At 31.9% G+C, this 18959-nt stretch overlaps 1 long non-coding RNA gene across 1 annotated transcript; it reads right to left on the reverse strand.

The window, feature by feature from the left end:
* Positions 1–17750: 17750 nt before the first annotated feature.
* Positions 17751–18440, reverse strand: LOC120171103. Its single transcript, XR_005520846.1, has 2 exons — positions 18323–18440; positions 17751–17973 (listed from the first exon to the last, which is right to left on the reverse strand). It is a non-coding gene; the product is annotated as an uncharacterized LOC120171103 (long non-coding RNA).
* Positions 18441–18959: the final 519 nt, after the last annotated feature.

The raw sequence follows: 18959 nt of genomic DNA on the forward strand, positions 1-18959 counted from the left end.
CAGACTCGAAATACCTCAAATTGATAGTCAAACCTGAAAAATGCGTATATACTTAAGAAGTTTATCTTTGAACAATTAAATAGGATTTGAGACTAATAAATATTATTGTTTGAAGGTACAAGAGACTCTCCGGATCGTTCGACAGCTCGACTCAGCTCTTCTAGATCAGTTAAACCACGTGTGCCATATTCACCCGTTCGAAAACTGTAGCAGAGCGTGGTGAAACCAGCAATCAGTAGATTTGTTATTTGAATCTATTATCGAGGTGTGTTCCCTACTTATTACTGAACTGTTTTATTGGTTTTAATATGTGGTACACCGAATTCATTGGTTATTGTTTTATTGATGCAGCAATTTAATGTGACAATTTATGGAATATGGCTGCTATCTAATTTTGTTTTGAAATGGATATTATTACCATGTTTTTGGATTTTGGAATTTATGTCACGGCGCAATTGAATTTTGGAATTGAATTACGATGGAATAGCTCTGATCAAGCTACTGGGCCTAATTGACTTTGAGGGCCCCAAGATTTTCATTAGGTCGGCTTTCCTTTGCTGTGTGCTTAGGGTAAGCTATATGGACTTATTGACTTGGGCTTAAGGATACAAGCTTCAGAGCCTATCCTTAAGTTGGCTTTCTTTTTGCTATGTGCATAAAGTAAGCTATATGGAAAATAATTTGGGAACTACTGATGGTGTACCAGAAAAGGGTTTAAACTATGATTTTCAAAAAGTTAAACTCTTTACGAATTTGTGAGATTACTGGACTATGATTGTACCTATTGTGATTTATGGAAATGTTGGGACACACTGAGCCTAGCTCACCTTTTGAAATGTTTTCCCCCTTCAGATACTGTTGGTTAGATACCTTGGTTCGAGCACTTGGAGGATCAACATATCTCTTGAAGTAAATCAGATTGTAATGTTTTTATCTGGCAAGTTGACTTTATTTTGGTGACATGGACCTTATTTTAAAATATCGGATTTTATAATGATAACTCTTTTGCTAATACTGCTCGGTTTATTGTGATTTTGAATTTGAAGACATGTTTTAAATTAAATTATTATTTATTGGTACTATATTTACGAGTTGGATTTTGATAGTATATTTGTTTATAATTTCATGTTATTATAATGTGATTTTATATTGATGGAATAACGGTTGCGAAAAATGTCTTTAATAATCATAATGTGATCCACTAGACTTAGTCGAAACGCATAGGCCGGGTCTAGGGTTACAGCTTTCTCCAAATTTTGAGCCCAATTTATACCTTCATTGAGCATTGCCTCTACCCGGTCACCTTTTTTAGCCCAAACTTTACCCAATCTGAGGTATGTCTCCTGAATAATACTTGCCATCGGAAGATGTCTAGTTCTTTTTAGCACTGAATTGATATATTCGACAAGATTGGTTGTCATATGGTCGTAACGTCGACTTTGATCGTCATATGCATGTGCCCATCTTTCCCAAGGTATCTCAACTGCAAAGTTATACACCTCTTTTCCATACTTTCTCAAATTTTCAGTATTTCTCAACTGTAAAGTTATACGACCCATTATTATTACCATTCAACAACTTTCCAGTGAAACGTCATCTCAGTAAGCACTGTTTGAACAATTTTCAGTGCTCAATTAACGCATTGTTTCAATACTTTTTAGAGGTCATTTATTACTATAATAGAACAACGGTTGGCTTTTCAGAGGTCATTTAATGTAGAATTCAAGTGACTTTTCAGAAAATGGGTAAAATAGTGGTGCATTATCATCTTCAGCAACTTTCAATATATCAACTCAAATCAGAAAACATTTTTTTAATCAGAAAAATAATGCACATTCCAGCTATTTTTCAGTGTAATATGAACTCAAATCAGAAAACTTTTCAGTGTTGCATTATCACTTCAAATCACAAAAACGTGTATTTCAATCAGGCCAAATTATTTACTGTTTGAACAACTTTTCAATGCTCAATTAATACACGTTTCAGTAACTTTTCAAATGTTATTTATTGCATCAATAATGCAACTTTTCAGAAGTCATTCAATGTATAATTTAAACAACATTTCAAAAAATGGGTGAAATAGTTGTGCATTATCATCTTCAACACTTTTCAATGATATTAAATCAAATAAAAAATGTGTTTTTAACTCAGGCAAAATAATGCACCCTTCCAGCTATTTTCAGTGAAATATGAACTCAAATAGAAAACTTTTTAGTGTTGAATTATCACTTCAAATCATAAAACTTATATTTCAACTAGGTTAATTATTCACTGTTTGAACAACTTTTCAGTGCACAATTAATGCACCATTTTAGCAACTTTTAGAGGTCAATCAATACATAATTTAAACAACATTTCAGAAAATGGATGACATAGTGGTGTCTTATCACTTTTAGTAACTTTTCAATGATTTATCACTCAAATTAGGAAAATTTTCAGTGGTGCATTTATAATTTTATATCAGAAAAACGTGTATTTCACATAGCTAAATTTCGACTTAAACAAATGGATGAAATAGCCAATAGGGGGTGAGTTGACAATTAAAAATTTGGTGGAAGCTTGAGAGAAAATATAAAAATTGAACACAAGAATTTAAAGTGGTTTTCGACTTTATCAACCAAAGTTTACATCCACTACCTTAGCTATCCACACTAATGATTTCCGCAAATTCACTAATTTGTATTTACCTTTGAGGATAAGGTAACCTTACAACTCTTTTAAGAATTATACCCCAAATTCTTGAGACACTATCTCAAACAGACAATTACAAATTGCAAACTTATAAAATCCTCACTATGAATGTGTTAGCACATTCAAGAACAAATAAGAACCTTGAGATATGAATACAATGAGTACAAGAAAGTGTTCTTTGAAGGAAAAAGGAATATTGAAGAATGTTGACTTGATTTGGCTCAATTTGTTGTTCTTGGCTTTCTCTTTTGTCTCTTGTCTTCACAATGACTTGGGATCTTGTTTTTATACTCCCTCAATTAATTCCAATTGTTTTGAGCTTGTGGCAGTGAATAGAGCCGTTGGAAGGTAGGTTCCCCGATTAAATGATGTCCAGAAGCTTTTAGTATCGGTACTCGTAGTGAATAGAGCCGTTGGAAGGTAGGTTCCCGGATTAAATGATGTCCAGAAGCTTTTAGTATCGGTACTCGTCTCTTAGTATCGATACTCCCTGCATTAAATACAAATTTGACCGTTGGGAAACTTTAGTATCGATACTGTCAGAAGGGTATCGGTACTACTATATTCAGTAGTATCGATACTGTATAGTATCGGTACTACTTTAGTATACTGGAATTTTGACGAATTCAAAACCAAAGGTAGTATCGGTACCACCACTAGGAGTATTGATACTACTATACTAAGTAGTATCGATAATGTATAGTATCGGTACCATTTTAGTATTTTGTTTTGACACACTTGTATACAGTATTGGTACTGCCTTAGCAGTATTGGTACTACTTCATCATTTTGGGCTTCAACATCGATATATGTATCGATACTTCTGACATAATGTTCTAGTAGTATCAGTACTACCTGCTTAAAATTATTTTTGACTCGATTGAAGTTCAAAACCCTTAGTAAAATTATTTCAAAAATCTTTCCATATAGACTCAATTTTTCAGTAAGTGAGGAGTAAATTGACTTTTAAATTTAAAGAATAATTTATATATTCGAATGATTGAATCGAATATAATCTTAAAATTTGTAAAAAATTATTTAACAATTTTTTGGTATATCAAATTCAAAGTGTTTCAACAATCTCCCCCTTTTTGATATAACAAAACATTTAAGAATTTTAAGATTTTCTTAAAAAAATACTCCCCCTTACTCTAACATTCTCCCCTTTTAGTTAAATCAAAAAGATAAGTTTTCGGAAAAAAAGATAAATAATAAAGGTGTGATGATCAAACGCCAAACAAGTTAGTCAACATAGGTGTGATGATCAAACGGCCAAACAAGTTAGTCAACATAATTAATATCCATAGGCAGTGGCATTGTCACAAGAAAAAGAAACTGGCTGAAACATTTGAAATATTATAAAAATTCAAAAATATCAGACCATCCAAAACATAAAAGAAATACCAAATCCAAAATATCAATGTCTAAGAAAATCAATGTAACTAGCAAAGCAAAAACATCAGGTATCCGAAGGAGGATCAGGATCCGAAAGAAGTGCGCGGAAGAAGCAAGTCTTGAGAGAGAGCGTCGAGCCTATCCGTCACCACGTTGAATCGAGTGAGGATGTCTCGTAGGGAATCCACATGCATCCTTACAGTCAATGCTGAAAGCTATCTAGGATGACTGAGTTCCCAAGGCAGTAAGGATGACTGAGAAGCTATCTAGAACGTGATTCACTGGATCATCAACGTCATGTAATACATCATTGTCATGAGGTTGAGCTGGAGCCGCTCGAGATAAACTTCCATTGGGTACCTCTTTTACTCTCCTTTGCCAATTGTCTCCAACTTTAGTCCATTATGACTTACGAAGAAATGTGAGATCAATATGGGTTGCCAAAGGGATGACAGCATCAAGATCGACTCTAAGACCGACTTTTATAAAGAAATTTCTAAGAAGACAACCATAAACAAGAGATTCGACCATCTTAAAAGAATATGGTTAATGATGTCGCTAGTTAACCGAAGATGATTTGAGCGAGTTAATTCTTTTATTTTCTTGAAAGAAATGAATTTACCAAATGTCAAGCTACGGAGAGAGGAATATTTACCTCCGGATGGTCGAAACCACCAAGAGAGATCAAATGAACTTCTCATGAAAATCAAGAATGTAGCACTCTGCCTTACGGCTAAGGTGGAAAGGACGGAGTCTCACTCATTGTAACATCCCAAAATCAGGGCTAGTAACTTAATGGAAGTTTTGAAAATTTAGGTCTAATTTTGAAAGATTAAAAGTTCAGGGACTTATATGGGAATGTTTTGTGATTAGTAAATATGATGAAGTAAATTGGTCTTTTAAGGATTTTTATTTTTCTTTATAAGGAATTAACCACGTGGAATAAAAAGGAAAAATGAAAGGAAAAGTCTGGAGAGTTGGAGTCTTCTTCCTCCTTCAGCCGTGAACCCAGTTGTAAAAGGTAAGTTTTATGTTGGTTGAAAATTTCTTAAGTTTAAGTTTGGTTTATGTTATTTAGATGATACTTAAGCTTAAGTTGTCTTAAAACAAAAAGGTGCAGAAGTTAGGAATAATTAAAGCTAAGAGGTTTCAAAGTGAAATCTTGAGAAAGAGTTGGAAAATAAGTTTTGAAGTGAAATTTGACTTGTGAAGGGTTTAATAAAGAAGTTAGAAGTAATAGAAGTGAATTATGAATATGTTGGAAATTTAGTAAGATCTTGATTTTAAGAATTATTATGTGATATGGAATATGGTGAAGTGTTATATGGATATATGGTATCAGTATATATAGTTGAGGTTAATGGTATAAAATGAGTTCAAAATGAGAAGTTTAGGTAAGTTTTGGTAAATTTTGGGGTAAAAATGTATTATGGGCAAGGAGTATCGAAAATGATTCATCCAGTACCGATACTTTAAATGAAAAATGGATCATAATTGGAGTAGGGTATTGATACTGTATGAACAGTTTCGATACCATAAGCTAAAAGATGATAAGTTATTCAAGGAGTATCGATACCTTAGAGGTAGTATTGATACATGGGGGTCCGATACCATAAGTCAAGTATCGATACCATTTGAAATAAGGATTTCAGAATCGGGATATGGTATCGATACCAGTGAGCAGTATCGATACCAGAGTGAAGGAAGTATCAGTACCATACATTGGGTACCGATACTACTCAAAGTAAAAATGTGAATTAAATACTTATTTTAATTCAAATTATTGATAATTGGTATAATGATTAGAATTAAGATATTCATATCGATTATGTATTGTGTAGATATCGATCGAAGACATGTCCAAGACGGTTCGAAGTTATAGAGTATACAAGAGCTGTACGTATATGAATGGACTAGTGAGGTAGTGCATACTAGTAGGAAATATGATTTGATGGAAATTAGACTTGGGACAAGTATGTTTCTGACATTTTGAAAATATGATTATATGAGTAGAATAATGATTATGATTGTACTGTGAATATGACTTGTATGTATTACTTGTATGAGACTTATGTGAATATAAGAGAATAAAACATAAACTATATGAGAAGATATGAGTCATATGATATGACCTATGTGAATATATGAGAAAGGATATGAGATATATGTGTTACATGATATATGTGATATAAAGGAAACATTTGTGAACAATAGATGACAATGACATACATGTTTATATGAACACATGAGAAGTGTTATAAGCTATGTGACATATGAATATGAAATCATATGAAAAGTGACATGTACATGTGAATATAACTATGCGATATAAGTGATATGAACTTTCATAATGCCCATGTTATGTGATATGAGAGCTAGGGTATAGTTGTCATACCAAGAGTTGAGGGTTACATAGGTTCAGGACATATACACAGGTCCTTAGGGGCATAGCATAGGTCCTCGGACATATTTCACATGCCACTCAATGGAATTATACGAGCTATGGTGACAAATATGTGCACAACCTCAATGTACTTGCATATCTTTAGTTCTCGCATGTGTACATGGGCTATCTAAATGACAAACATGAAAAAATTCTATGTGATATTATGTGTTTGTTTGGTGATATGATATGATATGATGTGTATGAGTGTTAGAGATAAGATGATAAGATAAAAGGATTAATGAGAAAGTAATAAGAATGTAATGGATATATGTGCATATGTGTATGTTACAAGAAAGAATATATGTTTTCGTATATATGATAGTATTAATTATTCATGCATTGTTAGAAGTTAGAGTTTATATTAGATATTTATATACCTCCCTAAGTCATTGACTTAGTGTGTGAGTGTTTCACATATAGGTTTCGAGAAGATTGAGGAGTAGAGGGAGCAAGACAGGTCAGATTGTCCTTTCCGAATATCATATCAGAAAAGTCTTTTATGATTTTGAAAAGTTTTATTAATAATATTACATTTAATGGTATCAGAGCTAAGGTTTAGTCGATTTTAGGCTTAAACCGAAGTTTAAACGAGTTTTTAAAATGTGTACATGCCAACACAAACTGAGAAATTTTTGATCTAATAGTGTAAGGTGTATGTTGTCTTGTTAAAGAATAAGATTAGTATGATAGTAAAATCTGATAATGAGAATTTTCGAAGATAAGTGAGAGGTGGTGAATCAGATGAAGAGCAGACACCTCAGGAATAGCCTTGTAAGATCAAAGGTTTTTTCATAAAATTTGAAAACACGATAGAATAGCGTTTAGAGGGTCTCCACTGCTTTGAATCGAAAAAGTGATATGGAGTAATTTTGTATTATGTGGATAAGATAGGATATGGTAGACAAGTGTCACCATGGGAACGTTAAAAGATCAAATGACGTGGATAGAATTTATAGAAGAGTTCAAGAATAAGTATATCGATGATAAGTTTATAAGACAAATGATGCTAGTTTATGAGTTGAAAAGGGGAATAGTGCTGTGTATAAATAAGAGTGTGGGTTGATAAGTTGAGTAAATTATGCTGAGTTGATTTCGACTGAAAGAATGTACATGATTGGTTTGATTAGGGCTTATGCCTAGATTGTAATGTTGCTACGACTAACTGTAATAGTAAGGTGATAGAGTTGTAATATTGAAAAAGATATAAGGTTAAGTTATCCAAGTATGGTGTGAATTTGGATATACTTATGTATTTTGATCCTGTAAATGTGATGTAGTGAAGGAAATAAGGATTATGTTTGAAGGAAGTTAATGATGATAGAACAGTTTAAGATGATAAAAATGATATGTGTATTATGATTCGAATAAGGATTTTATAGAATAAGGTTTTTGCAAGTAATGTTAACAATCAGAGTTATAAATACGATAAAGATTGGTGATCTGGATAAGTATAAGTGATATGAAAAGAGTATATGAGTATGAAGGAAATTATATGACCCAGGTTATAAAAGATTTTTGATTTCTGGAAGAATAGTTAGATAGAAAATTTAAGATGGAGTTTAAAGGATCAAGGATGACCAAGGTTATATTAGGCATAAATTATAAGTTTGATCAGAAGTAAGAAAGTTATATCAGGTGATATGAAAGATTGTTTGATTTTGCGAAGTGTATGTCTTAATTATCTATGATGAAGATTTAAGGTTATGTTTTCTTAGTCAAGTAGATGTAGTTAGAGAAATAAGAAATGATTCATATATATTAAGAAAGTTTAAGATGCAGTTGAATAATGATGGAATAAGAGTTTGGTAATTAGAGATTGATAAGGAAATTGATTGATTTAGGATTTTAAGTGATAAAAATTGATGTTGTCTACATGAAAGTGACATGATATGGATATAAGGAAAAAGGTAATTGAAGAATTGAAGTATTGAAAGCCAAGTTTGTTAATGATAACACGAAAGATTAAATTGAGGGACAACATGAGAATATGAATAGGATATGTGTAGATAGTATCTTTATCTATTAGTGCAATGAAAATTCGAGGACGAATTTTCTTAAAGGATGGGAGATTTGTAACATCCCAAAATTAGGCTAGTGACATAAATGGAAGTTTTGAAAATTTGAGGTCTGATTTTGAAAGATTGAAAAGTTAGGGACTTATTTGTGAATATTTTGTTAAGTATTGGCTAGTAAATGATGAAGTAATGGTAAATTGGTATTTTCAAAGGAAGATTTTTATTTTTCCTTTATAAGGCTTAACCACGTGGATGAGAAGGAAAAATGAAAAGAAAAGTCTGGAGAGTTGGAGTCTTCTTCCTCCTTCTGTCGTGAACCCAGTTGTAAAAGGTAAGTTCATGTTGGTTGATAATTTCTTAAGTTTAAGTTTGGTTTATGTTCTTTAGATGATACTTAAGCTTAAAGAAAGCTTAAGTTGTCTTAAAACTAAAAGATGAAGAAGATTAAAGCTAAGGTTTCTAAGTGAAATCGAGAAAGAGTGGAAAAATAAGTTTGAAGTGAAGTTTGACTTGTCAAAGGTCTAATTAAGAAGTTAGAAGTAATAGAAGTGAATTAAGAATATGTTGGAAATTAGTAAGATTCTTGATTTAAGCATTATATGTGATATGGAAGATTGTGAAGTGTTATATGGATATAAGATGGTATGACTATGTATAGTTGAGGTTAATGGTATAAAAGGAGTTCAAATGGAGATGTTTAGGTAAGTTTTGGTAAATTTTCAGGGTAAATAAATATATTCTGGGCAAGGAGTACGGTAGTAATTCATCAGTACCGATACTTCAAATGAAAAATGGATGATATTTGGAGTAGGGTATCGATATGTATGAACAATATCGATGCCATAAGCTAAAAGATGATAAGTTATTCAAAGAGTATCAATACCTTAGGGATAGTATTGATGCATGGGGGTACCGATACCATAAGTCAAGTATTGATACCATTTTGAAATAAGGATTTCAGAATCGGGATAGGGTATCGATACCAGTGAGCAGTATCAATACCATAGTGAAGGAAGTATAGTACCATACCTTGGGTACAGATACTACTCAAAGTAAAATGTGAATTAGATACTTCTTTTAGTTCAATCTTTTAGTTCAATTATTGATAATTGGTTATAAGTGATTGGAATTAAGATATTTATATCGATTATGTATTGTGTAGATATCGATCGAATACATGTCCAAGACGGTTCAAAGCTATAAGAGTTACAAGAGTTGTACGTTATGAATGGATAGTGAGGCCTGGTGAGTGTATACTAGTAAGATATGATTTGATGGAAATTAGACTTGCGACAAGTCTGTTTCTAACATTTTGAAAATATGATTAGAGTAGAATAATGATTATTGTAGTGTGTGAATATGCTTGTATGTATTACATGTATGAGAGTTTTGTGAATATAAGAGAACAAATAAACTATATGAAAAGATATGAGTCATATGATAGACCTATGTGAATATGAGAAAGGATATGAGCTTATGTGTACATGATATATGTGATATATGGAAACATATGTGAATAAGAGATGATAAGGCACATGTTTATATGAATACATGAGAAGTGTTAAAGCTATGTGACATATGAATATGAATCATATGAAAAGTGACATGGACATGTGAATATGTCTATGCGATATAAGTGATATGAACTTTCATAAATGCTCATGTTATGTGATATGAGAGCTAGGGGTATAGTGGTATGCTAAGAGTCGAGGGTTACATAAGTCCTTGGGACATATACATAGGTCCTTCGGGAAATATGCAGGTTCTTCAGACATATTCATACGCCACTCAGTGGGAATTATACGAGCTGGTGACAGCATATGTGCACAACCTTAATGTACTCACATATCTTTAGTACTCACATGTGTACATGGGCTATCTAAAGATACAATGAGTAAATATGTGATGTTATGTGTTTGTTTGGTGATTGATGTGATATGATTGTAAGTTAGAGATAAGATGATAAGATAAAAGCGATTAATGATAACCTATATGAAAGTAATAAGAATGTAGATGGTGATATATGTGCATATAGATATGTTACAAGAAAGAATATATGTTTTGTGATAGCATTAATTATTTATGCATTGTTAGAAGTTAGAGTTTACATTAGATATTTTATATGCCTATCGACTTAGCGTGTGAGTGTTTCGCACATAGGTTTCGAGAAGATTGAGGAGCAAAGGGGAGCAAGACATGTCAGATTCTCCTTTTCGATATCATATCAGAAAAGTCTTTATGTATTTGTTCTATGAAAGGTAGTTGGTATGTAAGATAAATGATTTGAGTTGTATCGCTATGATAAGTTCTGTAAACCTTTTTATTGGAATAATATGAGGTTTTATTTAATATGAAATGGAAATTTTCATTATTGTGTAAAAGTAAAGTTTTGAAAAAGTCAATGTGACACCTCAGACTCGTATCCGGGTCAGATACGGGTTGGGGTGTTACACTCATTATTAATACCGGTGTTTTCAAGGCCAAAAGCACGAGAGATGGATATGAAATCAAGAGTAATGTTTCCCCAAGATAGGAGCTAAACTTTCTGTATGAGTGCGAGCTTCATTTTGAACACAAATCGCAATGGATTAGAAAATGTGGACGAGTTGGTGATAAACAACATGTTTGAGTTTGAATGTGTTACCAAATTTCCAAGCTTTGAAACGGGGAAGGTATTTAAAATTAATGGTTTTTATTTCTGGAACGAAAGGGAGACGCTCACACCTAAGGGTATAGGATTTGAAATGATTAAGATATCATGAATAAAGGTTTGCTGATTGGGTTCATTAAAACAAGAGTTCACGATGGTCATTTCATTTTGATGGGATTAGGATTGGCGGAGGGTAGGAGGTAGATTAGCACGGGAGAAAGATGACCGAGGATGTTGTGAGACATGGTAAGAATTGGGATAAAGTAAAAACCAGAAAATAAAAACAATATATGTATGCAACTAATCAATCCCAAAACTCAATATGAGTCCCAATTCAAGGCATGATATAACGAAATAATTTAAAAATAATAATGGGCCAAAACAATAGTGTTAAGAAAATATACATAGCAAAGTACATATATGTGTATGTGTGTGTGTATGTAGATAAAATTTTTTAAGGAATTTCAAATTTGAATGAATATAGATAAAAACAATGAAGATTCTAGTAGAAATACAAATAAGTAAAGTCCATTCACTAATTAATCAAAAACTAACTAAAACTGAGCCTAAATTCGAAAAGAAAAGTTAGGGTTAAAATATTACCTTTAAAAGTTGGATTAAGATGGAATTTGAAGATGAATGCGTGAAGTTGATGATGCTATATAGATAAAAACAATGAAGATTCTAGTGTAGAAATAAAAATAAGTAAAGTCCATTCACTAATTTAATCAAAAACTAACTAAAACTGAGCCTAAATTCGAAAAGAAAAGTTAGGGTTTAAAAATATTACCTTTAAAAGTTGGATTAAGATGGAATTTGAAGATGAATGCGTGAAGTTGATGATGCTAGCAGGTTGGAATGATGAAAATCAACAAAAAAATACTCCAAAATGAAGGAATGATCTTTAAAGAGGTCATATTATAGAAGACATTAAAGAGGTCATATTGCATGCATTTTTTCATAAAATCATAAAAGTGTATAAATTATTTAAACATAAAGTCAAAGTTCCTAGGTGCCCAAAATATTTCTTTGTCCAAATGTTTTGTAAAAATGTCAGTTATTTGATGCAAAGTGTATACATACTCTATAACTATATCTTCTTTTGAGAAATGATCTTTAATGAAATGATATCTAATTTCTATGTGTTTAGTTATAGAATGTTGGATGGGATTTTTAGTGAGACAAATAACACTAGTATTATCACACTTGATATGAATGGTACCCACATCAATTTCATAGTCTAAAAGTTATTGTTTCAACCATAAAACTTATGCACAATAACTACTGGCTGCAATATATTCTGTTTTGGTGGTAGATAGTGTGACACTATTTTGTTTCTTTCAAAACCAAGAATTAACATATTTCCTAGGAATTTACATGTACCGGAGTTGCTTTTCCTATCTAATTTGTAACCTCCATAATCTACATCCAATAAAGCATGCAAGCTAAAGCTAGAGTCTCTAGGATACCAAAGTCCTATGCTAGGAATGTCCTTAAGGTATCTAAATATTCTCTTAATGGCTTGTAAGTGAGCTTTTAGGACATGATTGAAATCTAGGACATAAGCAAACACTAAATATAATGTCTGGTCTACTTGCGGTAAGATAAAGCAATGATCCAACCATAGACCTATAAAGTTTAACATCTACACACTTACCTTCTTCATCTTTGTCAAGATTTTTAGATGACCTCATAGGAGTGGCTTGGAGTTTCACATTTTTCAATCCAACTTCTTGAAATCTTTGATGTATTTTTCTTGATTTATGAAGATGTTATATTTTGTTTGCTTGATTTGGAGCCCCAAGAAAAGTGAAAACTCCCCCATCATGTTTATCTCAATTTCACCTTGCATTAGTTTAGCAAATTCTTGACAAAGAACGTCATTAGTAGAAACAAAATTTATATCATCGACATAAATTTGAAATACTAATAAATTTTTATCTTTACTTTTTATAAACAAGGTAGTGTCATCTTTCCCTTTTGAAAAACCTTTTTCAATAAGGAAATTTGACAATCTTTCATACCAAGCTCAGGAGCTTGTTTTAAACCATATAAAGCTTTCTTCAACTTGAAAACATGATTTGGAAATTATGAATCCTCAAAACTGAGATGTTGTTCCACATGCAGTTCTTCTTTTATAAAACCATTTAAAAATACACTTTTAACATCCATTTGAAATAAAGTAAATTCATACTAACATCCAAATGCTAATAACATTTTAATAACCTCCATCCTAGCTACATGAGCATAAGTTTCATCAAAATTTATTCCCTCTTCTTGAGTGTACCCTTGAGCAACAAGTCTAGCCATGTTTCTCAATATATTACCACTTTCATCTAATTTATTCCTAAATACCCATTAGTACCTATAGTGAACTTATTACTAGGCCTTTCAACTAATTTCCACACTTTACTTCTCTCAAATTAATTTAACTCATCTTGCATAACTATAATCCAATGTTCATCATTTAATGCATCTTTGATGTTCTTAGGCTCTATGCATGATATAAATGCAACATAATTTCAAATATTTTTAAGAGAATATCTAGTGGTTACCCCTTTGGATGGATAGCCCAAAATTTCACCATCCTTGACATAGTTGTACTCCCTTGGGTATGTGACTTCCCTTTCCTTTAGAGTTAGATTCTTGAAGACATCTTGAGTTTCCTCATTATTCACTTCTTTAGATGATGATTCACCAACTTCATTTGGATTTTAGATACATACATCATCATCAATACAAGAATCCTTCCTCAGAAGGAGATTATCATCGAAAACAATATGTATTGACTCTTCTATCATTAGAGTTCTTTTATTAAAGACTCGATAAGCTTTAGAATTTAAAGAGTAACCAAGAAAATCCCTTCATCACATTTTGTATCAAATTTGCCAAGATTATCTTTTCATTATTTAAAACAAAACACTTGTATTCAAAAGGATGAAAATAACTAATGTTATACTTTTTATTTTTGAAAAGTTGATATGGAGTTTTCTTTAAAATAAGCCTAATCATTACTTTATTAATCACATAACAAGCGGTATTTGTGGCTTCCGCCCAAAATTATTTTAGCAAATTGTTTTCACAAAGCATGATCCTAGCTATTTCTTCTAAAATTCTATATTTCCTCTCAACAATTCCATTTTGTTGAGAGGTTCTAGGGGATGAAAAATTATGGCTAATTCCATTTGAATTACAAAAATCATCAAACCCAAGATTTTGAAATTCGGTTCCATGGTCACTCCTAACACTTGAAATAGAGTAACCCTTTTCATTTTGGATTATTTTAGAGAAAGTAATGAAATTTTCTAAATCTTCATCTTTTGTACTTAAGAAAAGAACCAAGTAAACCTAGAGTAGTCATCGACCAATACAAATGCATATTGTTTTCCACCAAGTTAGTAGTTTAATAGGCCCAAAAATATCTATATGGATCAATTGTACTCTACTAGATGATACCATTAATAGGTTTAAAGGAAGTTTTTTTGTGTGTTTGCCTTTAGCACATGAATCACAAATTTTATCAAGATCAAATTTTATCTTAGGCAAGCTTATAAGATTGCTTTGAACAAGTTTTGTAAACCATTCATGCTAGCATGTCCAAGCTTTCTATACCACAACCAACAATCATGCTTATCTTTAGCAACTAAACATACATTATACATGTCAATATTATCTAAATACACCATGTAAATTTCTCATTCTATGACCAACAAGCATAATCATATTAGATGCAATGTCAACAATTTTGCAACCATTTGACTCAAGTAAGACATTGTATCCCTTATCACATAATTGACTAATACTAAGAAGATAATTTTAATGCATTTACATATAAAACATTTTCAAAGAATGGATGAGTTCTTACCAATAGAACCAATTCTTTTAATGTTATCATTTGAGTTATCACCAAAGGTTACTACTCATCCACTTTTAGCATTAAGCTCCAAGAACCGACTCTTATCACCAATCATTTGTCTTGAGCATCCACTATCAATGTACCATGAGTTTGAACTTTTTTTTTGTTCCTTGTAGCAATGCTCCTCCACCTACAAACATAGATCAAGTTTTGATTTTTGGTACCCAAATTCTTTTGGGTCCATAGTCATTAGTTCCCAATAATCTAGTCCTCTTAGGTATCCATTTTCTAGGATATAATCGTCTTTAGTAGTAATGAGTCCTTTAGGGACCCATGTACTTCTAACAGCTTTTCCCTTTGAGGTTTTTAGGGACCTCTATGATTGTATGGTCTAAAGTTATTTCAAACATAGTTGGATTTAGAATTTTGTCTTTTTTCAAAATGATTTGTTCCAACTTTGTTAAAAGAAGATGTAAGATCATCAAGTTTCTTTTGATGATCATCATGAACCTTAAAAAGTATGTTGTGCAAGTCATGATTTTTCTTTTCAAACTCCTCTAGTTTGACTTGAATATCTTTGACCTTACTTTCAAGTTCATTGTTGGTCTTAGACAAGAGATCATTTTTCATTTTTCAATTTTGAAATATTTTTCTTATGTTTTGAAAGCATGATCTCAAATAAGCCTCTTGCAACTCATTAAAAGAATATTCATTTAATGTAGATAAGTTAAAGGTTACCTTCAATTCTCCCTCAATTTCCATGAAACACAAGTTGGCTACCTCTTCCTCATCTTCATTGGATGACTCATCATCACTCCATGTAGCTATATGTGCCTTGTGTTTCTTCTTAGAGGATCCCTTCTTCTTTAATTGTGGGCATTTAAATTTAACATACCCAGCTTTTTGCACTCATAGTAAATTATAGGGTCATTCTCCTTGGATTCATTCTTGAAGCCTTCTTTTCTTTGGAATCTTCTTCCTTTATTAGGCTTCATGAATCTCTTGAGTTTTTTTCAAACATGACAACTATCTGTGCAACTGTTTTTTACGATTGAAAATATATAACCATGTGTTTTCCAAAAATATCCAACTACATGAGTTGAAGTTCAGTATAGAAACAAGAGTTCTACTTGGAAGCAATATAAGAGTATCTTCCTTATATTATAAAATTCCAGTATCATGAACGAGGTTTCATCTAAGCGATGATGTAGACATTACTGGCATGATTGAGACATACTTATCATTCTTTGTTTAATGTCGATTTGTTTGTAGAATTCGATGATCTTGACCTTGCTCGTACCATTGAGGATGATACTTCCAGCTCAAATATTTCACCAACTCAGACAAATGATTTCAATTTGTACATGAACGACAACAACAAAAAGAATGAATAATTGAAGAACTTAATTACTTCTAACGAGTCTATTGATTACAAAGATTAAAACTTCTTAATCAATAGTGTTATGTTTATGATTTTATTTAATGTTTATGGTGTTTGTAAGGTTAGTCATATTTACATCCTCATGTCAATGTATTAAGTTTGTAGTTTTTTCCTTCTTAATGTGCATTTCTGAAGGTCTAATCTAATGTTCATAGTTTGTTGCTCTTTTCAACATAATCTACCACATTTTGGAGGGAAAAAACTAAAAGTAAGGTGACAAATTTATTTAAAGTAATTTATCACATCGAGATGACGAGTTTTAATATATTTTTTTGAAATTAAATTCAAATAATAATTTGGAAAAAATAATATTTTTAATGGAAGAAATATTAAAATATTGGACATGTAATATAAAAATAGTATTATATGGAACTAATCATTTCGAGGTGACAAGTTCCCTCTGCACTGTAAAAAAATGCCATAGATCTTAAAATAAAATATCGGTTATGTTTTGGGTAAAAAAAAAAATCGGCGCCTGCCGCTTGGGGCAAAAAACCCATATTATATAATGAGAAAACGGGCTTTAATCGCACCTCTTAATAACCAGCGTTCAATAAATTTCACATTGAATATTTATTTTTTTATTTTTCAAATTACAATATTTTTTAACAGACAAATTACAACATTTTTTTTGAAAGGAAAGTATTTATATTGTATCAACGAAAATGACATTGTTAATGATAATATCAAATAGATAATCATATTCAAAATATAATGACATGAACAAAGTGAGATTTTTTTTATTAATCTGAGATAAGTACAAAGTAATATATGTTTAAAGATAACTATCAATCACTTAACTTTGAACACTTACACCCGTAACATTTATGGTACTTAAACTTGAAACCTCCAGAAATAATATCAATTCATTTACTACCAAGGTCGCTTGATTCATGAAATAAACAAACTTTTGTATTCAATTTTAAAAAGTAGCTTTTATTTTTGGTATTGGATTTGTGACTGTCCCTCAACTCTAATATTTGAATATAAATTCCCTCTTTCATAAAAAAAAATTCTAAATTCCCTCAATTTGAGAGTACAATGTACCACTGCATTCGATTAGAAATTTCCCTTTTTTTTTTGGCAAGTAGTTTATGATGCCAGGTTGATCTCAATTGATAAACTGAAAGCATGGGGGCTGGGGCTCACTCAAAATGGTAGATGGGAAGTATCTTAGGAGCCTTGCAAATGTTGCACCCGATAGCCAATGCTATAAGGTATTAACTTTTAGAGGGGCATATATGTTTTATCTCAGATGAACAAAAGGAAGTACTCTCATATGATAACAAGCAGGAAGAAATTGGTCCTTGATCCCATTTGCATGTCAAGAAGAGTAGCATTTCTTGTAAATATTATACCTCCTTACATCAAATTTTGGGGAGAAGGGTAGAAAGAATTAGCCCATTACTTTGGGACCAACCTGCAATTACATCATCAGGACTTGCACGTTTTGACGAACGACTCCATTGAGAAAATTGTCTGTACATGAGAAATTAAAATGATAAGGAGCATAGATCAACATATACATAACACGCAAGAGCAAATAACGGAAATTTCACACTCAGATTTATATTTGATTCTATCATCGAGTCCTGGTTATCGTTTGGCCTCAAGGACTAAAAATTATTATCTGTGCACGTATGAGCAGATTAAGATGTAAGCAGTAGAGATAAATGGTTGTCATCAGTTGCTCTCATACCTGCTTCCTCATGTGCTCAAATTCTAGGCTAAAGAAACAAGAAGAATAGCTGTTAGGAGCATATACAGCTTACCTTCATGTAAGATTTTGTACAGCTTACCTTCATGTAAGATTTTGTATACAGCTTACCTTCATGTAAGATTTTGTATACGGAGTGTATCCGGAACAGACCATTTCTTGTAATGCCCCAAAGCAATCTCAAGATGGTATAACTTTGGTGCCAGAGACAAGTCTGCTGCAGAAACATTCTCCCATTGATAAAAGGGCCCTTCAAGGAAAAGAATTAATCAATTAGGCACACCAGGTAACTTGTTGCAATGACCAAATTTAAACAGATATGTTATTTCTTGGACATCAACAATTTATCCAATCATCATAAAAAGCATAGCTATTGGCAAATCTTACTGCATTTAACGAACCAGAGAAATCAGTTATTAATGTTAAGATTATATTAATAGGGTATAAATTGTTCAGCCTAACCACAATCAATTGTTAAGTTTTGAACCATCCTAAGCAAATTAAGATAGAGGCCTCACATTTGTTTGATAAATCATTAAATGAGCTTATTCATTCAGCAATGCCTGCTCTGTTCCATCACTGGGATCTTTGCTTTTAAGAAAACCAATAAATGTGGAGAAGATCTTCGAACCACTGCAGTAGAAATCCAAAAGCTATGCATAAATTACCGGTTGATAATTCGAGAAACTTAAAATGTTGTCACGGATGATGCTCAAAAACTGACATTAAGCAATCATGAGATAATCAT

Source organism: Hibiscus syriacus, unplaced genomic scaffold, assembly GCF_006381635.1.
Source record: "Hibiscus syriacus cultivar Baekdansim isolate YM2019G1 unplaced genomic scaffold, ASM638163v2 tig00111810_pilon, whole genome shotgun sequence".
NCBI lineage: Eukaryota > Viridiplantae > Streptophyta > Magnoliopsida > Malvales > Malvaceae > Hibiscus > Hibiscus syriacus.